This window comes from Oryctolagus cuniculus, chromosome 4 (assembly GCF_051225735.1).
Source record: "Oryctolagus cuniculus isolate XC-2025 breed Fujian yellow rabbit chromosome 4, ASM5122573v1, whole genome shotgun sequence".
NCBI lineage: Eukaryota > Metazoa > Chordata > Mammalia > Lagomorpha > Leporidae > Oryctolagus > Oryctolagus cuniculus.
This window is the reverse complement of record NC_142870.1, coordinates 141076819-141089669: the sequence shown is the minus strand read 5'-3', so window position 1 is coordinate 141089669 and position 12851 is coordinate 141076819. Positions and strand designations below refer to the sequence as shown.

General features: G+C 51.6%; 1 non-coding gene across 1 annotated transcript; it reads left to right on the top strand.

The window, feature by feature from the left end:
* Nucleotides 1-316: 316 nt before the first annotated feature.
* Nucleotides 317-451, top strand: LOC127483078 (small nucleolar RNA SNORA1). Its single transcript, XR_007909044.1, has one exon. It is a non-coding gene; the product is annotated as a small nucleolar RNA SNORA1 (small nucleolar RNA).
* The last annotated feature ends 12400 nt before the right edge of the window (nucleotides 452-12851 follow it).

The window sequence follows — 12851 nt, the reverse complement described above, 5'->3', positions numbered from 1 at the left end:
CTTCCCAGGGTGGGCCTCCCTGGAAGACCACATAACATAGGACTTCTCAGATCCTGTAATCAAGTGAGCCAATGCTCCCACTAACCCCCCACCACCCCGCCTCTGTATTTATATGATCCATGCTATTATTTCTGTCTCTCTGGAGAATACTGACCGAAACATCCCAAAATGAAAATTGCCTAAAGCCAGGAGATTACGGATGAATGCGGGCACCTCAGCCCATCCATCAGCTTCCAACCCCTGCCGTCAGAAACTGCTGCAAACTCGGTGGCTCCCAGTTGTGCACATTCATGCTCTTAACAGTTCTGAAGGTCAAAGTCTAAAACAGGAGAAATGGGCACTGTTGATCACGGCCTCCAAAAATTGTGGCAACGTGGCTGAACAGAGACATAGATTGTACTTCCAGCACAGTAAATGCATTGCAGTGGTGACAGTGAGACCTGAAACATTTTTGAAAAAAAGAAAGACCAATGGTTTCATTGGCCAAAGCCAAGGTGTGGGCAGCAGCCTCTCTGCCCAGAGGCTCTGGGGAGCACTCTCTTCCTGGCTCCTCCCAGCTTCTGCAGTGGCACTCCTCGCTGTGGCCCTTGTCCTCCGTCTTCACACCCAGCATCTTCCATCGCTCCCTGTGGCTTTGCTCCATCAGATGGCCTTGTCTCTTCATCTGTAGCCAAGCTGCCCTCTCGCCTCCTCCTCTAAGGCAACTTGCAATCACACATGGGGACCCCAGCTTCTCTTCCCCATTCCAGGATCTTTGGTTTGAGCACGTCTGCAAAGATGCTTTTTCTGTGTAAGGTGGCATTCACCAGCTCCAGGGATCAGTCACATCTTTGAGGCCCAGTTTCCAGCTGACCATAGCACAGTTCAGAGAAACACTGCGTGACTCTCTGAAGCCAGCAAAGCCAATCAACTTTAGAGCCATTCCAGCAAAGTCCCCAGAAGACTGCTAAATAGTCAAGGTTGCAGCCCAGGCAGCCACAAGCACACACTTCAGACGTGCGTGAAAGAGACAAACCCAGGACCAGCATTTGGCCTAGCAATTAAGACACTCACACCCTTCATCAGAGTGCTTCGGTCCAATTCCTAGCTCTGGCTCCTGACTTCAGTGTAGACCTTGGGATCAGCAGTGATGGCTCAAGAGTTGAGGCCCTGCTACCCATATGGGAGACCAGGATTGAGTTCTCTGCTCCCAGTGTCAGGCTTGGCCCAGCCTCAGCCAGTGTAGGGATTTGGAGAGTGAAACAATGAATGCAAGAGTTTCTCTCTCTCCCCACCCTATATATATATATATATATATATATATATATATATGTGTGTGTGTGTGTGTGTGTGTGTGTGTGTATATACACATACATATACAGCTCTACATATAAATAACCTCTCTCCCCATATATATATATATATATAGCCTATATATATATAAAACCTCTCCAATAAATACTTAAATATTAAGGGGGAAAGAGAGGGCAACCCACAACTAGTGCAAGAAATCAGAAACCAGCAATGCACCAACATCCTTGGTGCCTGCGCCTGCCTTGCCACAGCTGCCTGCTCTCCCAAGAGCTCGGTGTCCTTACGTGTCAGTCTTCTCCTGCCTGCCTTCCACGCTCATTAGTTCTCAGGTGACAGTATACCAGCAAGTTACTCTTATAAGGACCCACAGCCTAACTTGTTTGAAGATTCATTTATTTACTTATTGAAAGTCAGAGTCACAGAGAGAGGGGCAGAGACAGAGAGAGAAATCTTCCATCTACTGGTTCACTCCGCAGCAGCAGCCAGTGCTGGGCCAAAGCCAGGAGCCAGGAGCTTCATGCAGGCCTCCCACATAGGCGGCAGGGATCCAGGCTCTTGGACATCTTCTGCTTTCCCAGGCACATTAGCAGGGAGCCACATTGGAAGCCAGTGAGGTCCTTTTACTTTTTCTCCTTATCAAGGAAATTATCAGTGACAAAACACAGACTCCTTTTCCCAGAAAATGCATTTCCACTGCAGGCATTTGCAGCTAAGTGAGGCTTTTGCCACAGACTCATCTCCTTCCTCCATCTCTTACTGTTGGCAACACCAGCTGTGTTTGCTTAATAGACCAATGCATGTGGGCCCAGCTGTAGGAGTGGCAGGCTGGGGAGGCAAGACACAGAGAACTGGGGACAAGCAGGGTCCCAAAGCTTTTGTTGTCCAAATCCAAAAAACTGGATTCTCTCTCCATGTCTCTATCCTCGCTGCATCTTCCCAGAGCCCGGGCCAGGACTTCCACCTTCCACCCGGGCCAGGACTTCCTCACCAGCCAGACAGGAAGAAGACAGTGGCCACAGCTGGCCCTGGCCCCCGCCAATTCCAGGCATACGTCCTCCTTCCAGATGGCTCTCAACTCATTCTTCAATGGCTTTGAAAGATCATGAGGCTATTGAAAGCCTACAAAGCATTTTAAGCTTAATGGAAATGAAAACCACTGGTGATATTTGGGGTGCCACAACGGGCCATGAAAGAAGACATCTGGAGGCAGGGACATCTCCCAGAGACCCTCGAATCACGCGAAATGGGCATGACCTTCTCTGCACACGCTCTACTGAGCAAGCACACTTTGGGCCTTGCCTGGTTCTCAACAGAGAACAACTGAGGGGTTCACTTCACTCACAGTTCCCAAGATGCATTGCTTCTGGTCAGCCACCAAGCTGCTGCTCCTCTGGCCACACTGCCCTCCGTGGCCCTGCCCCTCTGAGAATCAGATCTGCCTGACTCCAGAACCCACAGGCCAAGCCTGGTCCCTACGGGCAGGGGTCCTAGGAGGTGCCTTGGGTTTCCTAACCCTATAATCAACCCCACAGAGCTTGGCCAACACCAGCTTCCTGGGCTTACTTTTCCCCATGTGGAAAACGGAAATAATGCCTCCAGGGTTATTGGGAAAACTAAATGAAGTACATATGTCCAATGAATAATACAGTGACTCCTATATATCAGGCACTCAATAAGTGCACCTGTTATTAATGTTGTTTCTCGTAATAATACAAAGTCACACTGCTAGTTTATAGATTATGATCTCAAATCATAATCCGGAGCTGTCTGAGAACCAGAGTAATGACCCACAGACTCTCCCTTTTTATGTTTTGCTATTAAACATCTCCCAGCCCTTTGAATATGGAGCACCATGGTTTATTGTGCTCTTCAACATCCATAAATATCTCCTGAGTGCTTGCCGTGTTCAGGAAACACAACAAGCTCAAGGAATGGAGTTTGCCCTCAAGGGAATTACCACCTCAATGCGGAGCTGGTCACAGGCACCGAGAAGGCAGACAACACACATTTTCCAGGGCCCCTGGGGTCAAAGGGCTCCCCGAAGGTCTTGGTCGTATGGGCAGGAGGCTCACCTAAGGCTTCCTAGGGAACTGGACCTTGACGCCAGGGTGGATGGTGAACATGTGGCTTAGAGTAAAGAGGTGTCCTACACCCAGAGCTTGGTGCAAAGCTTCTTGGAGTAAGAGTGGTGGGAATGTAGACTGGGCACCTTCCTCTTTTTGTCCCCAGATGTCTTCCTAGTAGCTACCAGGGTGGTGCCCAGGGCTCGAAGTCCTGCGTGAGCTCTGTAGTTCTGGGCAATGACTGAGCAGTGAGCCATACAAAGCTTCAGCACCCAAACTGACTCACAGGTGGTGCGGAATCTGCCCCTGCCCACATGCCAGGCCCTTCTTAGCCAGCTAAGGGAAGGAATGGTCTTAGGATTGTGCTTTCTGAAACAGATTTTTTTTTCTCCACTGAAATATCTACTGTGGTTTTGTTAATCCCCTTGTTTGAGGATAAGAACATATCCCTGCGTTTAGATTAGAGCTTGATAGGTTAGAGGAGTCTGGATTCAACTCCAAGTTCAGCAACAGGCGCTGTGGTCCTTGGCTGGAACAATGGCGCCACCCCGTGGCCACGATGGTCTTTAGTTGAAGCCATATGCGTGCCAGGGCTGGGAACACAGTGATGAATAAATAAGCTAATTCCTCACAGGCTTACAAGGTGTCGGGCTTTGCCAGTCCAGGCCCCATGGCCTGGGTCAGCTGTGGCTCTCAGGCCCTGCCTCGAGGTGGATGTCTACAGAAGGGGATTTCAGGGATTATAACTGGCCTCTTGCACTCGCTTGTACTCTAGCGCCTTAAGTCTCTGTCACAATTCAAACAACCTGTCTCTGAGCCTGTGAATTCACTCAGCACATGTTGACTTTTGACTCCACGAAGCAGCCAGCATGCTCAGAGCTAAGGACAGAAACACGTTCAAGGACCAGACCCTACCTCCCACGCATAGCCAAAGAGAGGGAGACAGGTGCTTCTGCTGTCCTCCGTGTCGACGGGGGAGCCCTCTCCAGTGTCATCGTCACCTCTCCTCCTCCAACACAAAGGACCCCGTTGATCCCCTCCCCCTGCTCCATCCCTTGCACAGCGCTTGCTCAACCTGCCACCTTCTTCCAGCCGCTCCCGCTGGAGTGAAGTCCCTCCTCTGTGCTCAGGATGGCTCCTCTGAAGGGAAAGTTACCTCCAGAAGCTAATACAGCCACGAGCAGCTGCAAACGGTGGTGGCAGCTCTGCACAGACAAGCAGGGCTGGACTTGCAGAGAGGGGAGCAGTAGCCTTGGGGGTGGGTGAGAAGCCCTTGTTCCACCCCCAGGAAAAAGAGGGACTGAGAACAGCAAGACAACAGTCTATGGGCTTTGATGACTGATCCCATGCTGAGAAAATGCAAAGGGCTGTGGGTTTTACCCCATGCTGTGCACGTGTGTCCCCTCCAAGACTCACATGGAGGTTTGCTTACTGTTGCAACAATATTAAGAAGTAGGGCTTGTAGGGGGTGATTAGGCTATGAGGTCTCCTCGCTCATGGAGGGGAGGATTAGCACCATTATCAAAGGGTGAGTCTGCCCCTGGCCCCTTGCCATCTCTTTCCCTTCTGCCTTCTACCACAGGGTGGCCCAGCGAGACGGCCCTCACCAGAAGCTGGTCTTTAATCCTGCACTTCCCAGCCTTGAGAACTATGAACCAATACATTTCTGTTCACTGCAAATTGTCCAGTCTGTGGCACTCTGCTATCATAGCACACAATGGACTAGGACACCCCAAAAGTCAAGAGAGTAGAGATGGGGGGACTGAGTGGGATGCAGACTGAGCAGAAATGCCCCTGTGTGTGATGAGCACGAGAGAACATTGGTGTGAGAATGACTCAGGCAAGCTTAGAGGTCGGCATCTCGGGATGGAAGCCTCCAGACGCTCAGGAGGGCTGTTGCGTTCATGTGAACTGAAACTCTCTGAGCAGATTCACTTTAGGCTGGGATAGTACTTAGTACAGGGACGGTGCCCCCGTGCCTGCACCAACGCACCCATAGCCCCATGATCCTGTCAGACAAGGGGACGGGGACATGTCAGTCCCCTGGGAATCCACAGCACTCCGGGTTTGAGCTGTGACCTTCACACGGTGTGCAACAGGACTTGAGGCCAAGCTGAGGACCTAGCAGCCAGGAATGCCAGGAGACCTAGGTCTGGCCATGCAGCCCTCCATCCTGCCTCACGACACGCCCCTTTTCAGCGCCATGGTCCCTGTGTCCTCCTTGCTAACAACCTATATGGAAGCTATATGGAAGGAATGGGGTGGGGTCACACAAGTTCTTTCCAGGAGGTGAGGCTGCCGGCTGGTCATACATGTTCTCTTGTGATTCGCAACCCCCATGTCCATGTCGGTGTTCCAGGACTCCGAGGTCAGAGCAGGATTTCCAGCAGAGCAGGCGTCACAGCTGTTACCCACCTGCGGAGGGAATCCGGGCTCTTTGTTGTCAGCGTCAGGGGCCCCTCCAGTCTCATCCACCTGCTTTTGCTTCCCTAGCAACTGACCCTCCCACACCCCATCCACTAGGGGGCAGCAGAAGCTCTGTGTGCCCAGGGGACCCACCCTGATTAAGGGGGCCTGGTCGGAGGCAGGGTACTGTGCTGGGGGAGGGAGAGAGTCCGAGAGGGGCTGGGAGACCAGGTGCTCTCAGGGTGCCTGATCCGTTAGCACGTAAACCTGGGGGCTGGTAGCAGTGACCACGTTCCAGCGTGAGAACCGGGAACAGGGTGCACTCCGGTTCCCTGGGCCTGTGGCCTGGCTCTCTGTCCAGGCTGGATTCAGCAACCCGCGAGTTGTTCCCCAAGCAGACAGAGCGGCACAGGGGCGATTCCAGCGCTGACATCCAGAAATGGCCCGACTGAGTCGCAGAGCGAGGCTTCCTACGCGTCTGGCCAGATGATGAACAAATTGCCTCCACGCTTAGCCACGTGGGCCATCCAACGCGCCCGGGGCTGTGCAGCCTGCGAGCCCTCGCCTCCACAGCATCGCTAAACCAGGTAACAGGCTGCGGGTAGAGATTTCCTTCCACGAGGAGGGCATTTCCTATAACACGAGCCAAATGAACAAGGAGTCATTCGTTCCACATGAAAAACGGGGACTTTACAGAGCAAGAAGCTGTCGATCAGGCTGACACGCCGGTGTGATTAAAGCTTCCTGACTTTGTCTCATTAGGGAGACATAGTTGAATTTCAGCCCAGCACCAAGCCTGTATTACTAAGAATGTCCAATGTATTCTGCTCTGAACATAATGCCAACTTTGTTGTAAACATAAAATACCTTTCATCTGAGTTCCAGCAAATCTTGGTCCTTTCTTCAAGAAACCGTCACGGGCACCCCATTTACCACCTGAACTCAAAATGAGGTTTTCCTGATTGGGAAGACGAGGATAATGAGGGAGTCTAGCATTTTTGTTCTGATGGGGCGGGAAGCGTGGTTCGTGGAGAAGCCAGAAGCCCCTGGAGAAGCTAAGTTGCTCTCCCTGGCCAGCTATTGCTGTGGCCAAGAAAGATCCCAGCCAGCCGGTGAGTGAGCCCCCTGACGGCTGGGAAGTCCAATGACACGGTGGTTCCTGCCACCAAGGAATTCACAGGCTCCTGCAGAAAGACTCAGCAAACCCGCAATCGCTGCACGAACCAGGTGGCCCTGGGCACCGAGGAGAGAGGCTGGGGAAGTGGCACTGTGAGGACGGGCTTTTGGGTGGGGCTGGTGTCTCTGAGGGTGAGCAGGAGGTTGCCACCAGGAGAGGAGAGCGGCTTTCCAGGCACAGAGATCCACGTGCAGATGCAGAGGTGTTAGGAGACTGGTACACAGGGACCGAGTGTGGCCACCTGCCCCGGGCAGCAAAGAGTGCCCTGTGTGGCTGGCAGGCCTGAGGACAACAGATGCAGACAGTAGCCCGTGTTTCCTCGGTGATCCGCAGTGCTTCCTGCTCCACTCCACCTGGGGGAACAGCTAAGGGAACTAACCGGGGCTCGGGTGAATTGCATGAGTGACCAGGACTCGCCGTCGGCTTCAGCATGGGTGTTTGTTTGACAAGCAGTCAGATCACCGTCTGGGAGGCCCACGACCCACACTGGCAGAGTCCCTGCGTTCGAATGCTGGATCCACTTCTGACTTCAGCTTCCTGTGGATGCACACCCTTGGAGGCAGCAGCAGGTGATTCTCAAGGACGTGGGTCGCAGTCACCCGTGTGGGAGACCCAGGATGGGTTCCAGGTTCCTGGCTTTGGCCTGGTGGAGCTCCAGCTCATGAGGGCATTCAGAGAGCGGATCAGTGGCTAGAAGTTCTCTCTCTCTCTCTCTCCCCCCCCCTCTCTCTCTCTCTCTCTCTCCCTCTAATAAATAACGAAAACTGTTTAAGAGATAAAAAAGGAACAGTCCATCAGCTTTGCCCTTTCTGGGGCTGGTGCCACTGCTGACCTGGAGAGAGAGACCACGGCTTCCCTAGGCCAGGGCTTCTTTCCTGAGTCCATTCCTTCTTTCCATTCCCCCAGTGTTCCTCAGCATCTCCTCTCACCTCTGCCTCTAAAATATACCACACACCTGCCCATGCCCATGCCCCCTTTTGCCTCCACCCTGGTTCAGGCCACCATCCTCTCTTGTCCAGACAGCTGCAAAGAGGGACCCTTTATTCCATCACAAATCACACCATAATATTGTCCTACTCAAAACCATCCAGAGTTTCCTTCCCACTTGCGGTGAAATCTGAGCTCTTTTCCATGGCCTACAGAGCCTAACCAGGAAGGGCCCCAGCCCAGCTCTCCAGTCTCACCTGAGACACCCCCCACCTCCGCAGAGCAGATCCAGGCCCATCACCCTCCTCTCTGTGCCCACTCTTGTCAAGCTCTTTCGTCTGCTTTGGACATGCCTTGCACCTAGTGTGACCGCATGAAGAAGCCATTGCAATGTCCAATGTATTGTCTTCATGGACTTTATCTCCACTTCCTTATTGCCTATTCTCCCATCCCTGCTATTCCACTGGCCCCCTACGAGGAGGTTCTTGTGAGTCCGCATCTCCAGTCTCTATTCCTACTACAAGATCCGCCCCACAACGTGCGCTCCATGCAGCTTTGTTGAATGAATGCGTCTGCTTATCTGCCAGTACTCCTCAAAGCTTTGGGCACCCTGCAAGCCCTGGTCCCTGAACCTTGCCAGGCCAGGGCAGTGCTGCCCTTTTGGAAGCCTCACTGGTGCCACTGGAGGCCGTGTGCCCCAAGGACTTCCAGGCCATGGAATCCAGGGCCCACCTTCCTGTCGTAGTAGAGCCCCATGACACAGCACTCAGACCCCAGTCACAGTGTTGACCACTTGACCATGGGACGTCCACTGTGCTACATCAGGTAGGGTTCCCCAGAGCAACAGAGCCAATAGTGTGTGTGTGTGTGTGTGTGTGTGTGTGTGTGTGTGTAGAGAGAGAGAGAGAAAGAGAGAGAGAGAGAGATTATAAGGAATTAACCATCATAATTACAGAAGCTGAGAAATCCAAAATATCCCAAATTCTATGGTCAGTAGACTCAAGATACAGGAAGAGCTGTTGTTTGAGGCCAAAGGCAGGAAAGCACCAACGACCCAGCTGAAACAATCAGACAAGGTTAATTCCTGCTCTCTTGTTGCACTCAGGCCTGCAGCTGGCTGGGTGAGGCCCACCTGCATGAGGGAGGCTCATCTGCTTAAACAGTCTGCTGATGCAAAGGTGAGCCTCCTCCAGAACCACCTTCACACACACACGCTCACACATACACATATACACACACACATGCACACACACACGTATGCACACACGCTCACACACACACACACACTCACCCATAGTAACATTAGACCAAAGTCTGGGCACCAGGACCCAGTCAAGGTGACACCTGTGCCTTTTGTTTCCGTCTTCCCCACGGGGCACGAGTAACTTGAGGAGAACTGAGTCTTTTTTATCCTAGAACCTCCAAAGTCCAGTTTAGTGTCTGAAACGTGAGAGGGGTTCAGTAAATATGTGTTGAATGGGTGAATGAATGCACGTAGCTCATATCCCAGTAGCTACCTCCAGGCCCAGTCTAAGTTCAATCTCTTGGCAAGGCATGGGAAGAAGTTTAAGATGATGGCCAAGGGCAGCCCAGTAGGCCGTCTAGAGGGGGCTGGATATGTTGCTCAGACAAGAACTCACTCAGGGATCTCCCAGGAGCTCAAGGGATCAAACTCCACACTCCAAGTCATGTGGGTTCCAGCCTTAATGGCTTTTCCTGCTACAGCCTGTGACCCTGATGACTCCTCATGGCCTCAGTCTGCTCATCCCTAAAGTGATACTAAAATTAATATCTTCCTCATAGCTTGCTGTGAAGATTAAATGATACATTCTATACATGGTAAATGTGAATTTGTTTCATGCCATAGGTTCTGGATCACATACATTTGGTTTGCATTATAAGGAAATCAGATAAAATAAAGTTTTTTTATTGAAAGAACTCCTACAACTAGACAAACAAACGAAAGCCCCAATTTAAAAATGGGCAAAGGGCTTGAATATATATTTCTCCAAAGAAGATATACAAGCGGCCACAAGCACATTAGAAGATGCTGAGTATCACTCATCGTTAGGGAAATGCAAATCAAATCAACAATGAGATATAAGTTCATACCCTTAGGATGGCTACCATTTCAAGAAAAAATAGAAAATAATCTGCATAAGGGTAGCCTATCAGCGCCCCCTACCTGGGAGTTTATGAGATGTGTTCTTTCCATGTTAAGGGGCACACCACTTGCCACTGGTTTTGTTCTGGTTTTGCTTATGGTGATTAACAAACTTATATGTTTCAGAACTCAGTGACTTCTGAGCATAATGATGGCCATGCAGAGAACACAACCATTGGCAGTGACTGAAAGTGCTCCAGCTCGCAGGAACAAATTCATTAGATGAGATGGGTGGAGACTTTCAGACCCAGGACAGACAGGGCCTATGCCCCTGAAAAGCAGGAAACAGCTATAGAAGGACGATTCTATGCCCTTCAGCATCCCTTAAGATTAAGGTCTGGAATCTCTGGGGGAGGAGGGAATGATATAGACAGACAGATAAGATAAAATCTATTACAGTTGTGAGCTAGAGACCACACCTTCATCCTGCCCCCTGTGTGATCTCACGCCCCTACTGTATGCCCACCTGCCAATCAGACTACGCAACCACTCTCCTTTGGGAGTAAGTAAAAGTCCTGGAACATGGTGGGCCCTGCGCTTGTTGCCCCCACCCCCACCCCGCTTTCCTGCCTGTGTGCTTTGCTCCACATGGCTCCTGGCCTGCTCTCTGCCTGGCGTGGACCCAACCCAGCTTCTAGACTTCTTACTCCCCTAATTAAAGCCTTCACTTTCCTGTGAATTTTGCTCACTGAGTAAAACACTTAAAAACTTTAAAAAATAGAAAATAACAATTGTTGGTGACAGTGTGGAGAAACTGGAACCATTGTGTACAGCAGCTATGGAAAACAGTAAGGCAGGGCCTCAATAAACTGAAGACAGAATTCCCATGTGATCCAGCAGTTCCCTTCCTGGGTAAATATCCAAGAGGATTGAAAGCAGGATCTTGAAGCTATTGGTACACGTATGTTCATAACAGCATTGCTCACAATAGCCAAAACATGGAAGGAACCTACGTGCTCATTGGCAGATGAATAGGCAAACAAAATGTGATGTATGCATGTCTCTGAAGAAACACTCACCAGCGAAAAGGAAGGAAGCACTGATGTTTGCTGCAACATGGAGCCTTAGGACAATGTGCTGAATGAAGTAAGCTGATCACAAAGGACAAGTATTGTACAATTCCACGTAGATGAGGTTAGCTAGAGTAGTAACATTCGTGGTGATAGGAAGCAGAGGGTGCTTACCAGGGGCTGCAGACAGGGGAATGGACAGCTGCTGTTTAATGAGTTTGGACTCTTGGTGTTGCAAGATGAAAAGAGCTCAGGAGGTTGATTTCACCACTAAGTGAATGCAACACAACTGAACTGAAAATGGGAAATTATCTGTGTTTCACCCCAATTAGAAATAAGCTGATAAATATTAAAGCAGATTGATGCTACTAATAAGCAGAGGAAATTGGGCTTTTGCCCATTCCCAGCACCCAAGGGTGCTGACAGCACACGCTAGCCAGACAATTCCGGAAAGGCCCATCGGCCCTCGGTTGTTCAGCTTCCAGACATGAAGACTGGAGCCCTGAGAGGGAAAGCAGTTCTGTCATGGTCACACAGCTGGTTGGCAGGACAGGGTCAACCCCAGCCAGTCCCACTCCGAAGCCTGACCCTCTGCCATTGCGCTACTTCTCTCTGCCAGCGACACAGGCAAGGTGTTGTGAGAATTACAGGAGACAATGGAAAGTGCCCAGCAGAAACTGTGACAGCAGGAAGTCCAGCTTGAGTTTCTGTGACTCCAGTCGTTATCAGCAGGTTCGTGCCACAGTGGCAGTGCCACGCACTCTGCCCCCGAGACCAGTGCATCTCCATTACGCAGCAGAGCATCTGGCTCCTCCCTGGGGCACTGATTGTCATGGGGTTACCAGCTGATTGTCATGGTAACCCCAGGAAAGCAGTGGGGTGGGTGAGGTCCCAGTAGGCTGTCATGGACCTCAGACTGAGTTATGTTCAGGGGTCCCCACACCCCTCCCGCTGGCCTGTTTCTGCTAGAGCGTTGTTGCCCTTGGGACTGTGAGCGAGTGTCTAAGGAACAGCCCTTCAGGGAGCCTTTGACAAGTCCCACTGGGTGCTCATCCTGCCTCCAAGAGGGGAGCTCTGCCCACTGCCCACTGCCCACTGCCCTCTGCCCACCGCCCCTGAGCAATTCCCTCCATTTTCTCCAGTGCAGCCAGGGTGTCACCCAGCAAAGGAGGAGGCTGCCACTTCTCAGAGCACACTTTGCTTGAAATCTCACCCCCACCTCCCTGCAGGGCCAAAGCAGAGAGCTTCCGAGAGGCCCCTGGGAGGTGGCCATGGGGTCTCCCTGGTCCTCACATCCCCTGTGGCACGTCACACCAAGCCAGTCTCAACTCAGCCCCAGTCTCCTGAAGCCCCATGGCTGCTCACTCTGCTCCAAGAAGCCACAGATCCTGCCGGGCCAGGAAGACCACAGATGGGATCTGGGTCTTAGGAGTCAAAGTCGCACCTGCTGACAGACACAGAGCATGTCATATGCCCAAGCCCCTGCCCCTCTGCGTTCTGCCTGGGTCCCAGAGCAAGAGACGAAAGAGGCTGGCGCTGGTTCTTGGTTGATGACTTGTTCTGTATGGCTGGTTCAGTTAGGTTCTTTGTTGCTACTGTTGTGGTTTATTCCTTTATTACAGGCTTTGCTCGGTCATTTGTTATTTGTTATTATTATTTTTTTTTGACAGGCAGAGTGGACAGAGAGAAAGGTCTTCCTTTTCCATTGGTACACCCCCCAGTGGCCGCTGTGGCCAGCGCGCTGTGGCCGGTGTACCACGCTGATCCAAAGCCAAAAGCCAGGTGCAGGGCCCAAGGACTTGGGCCATCCT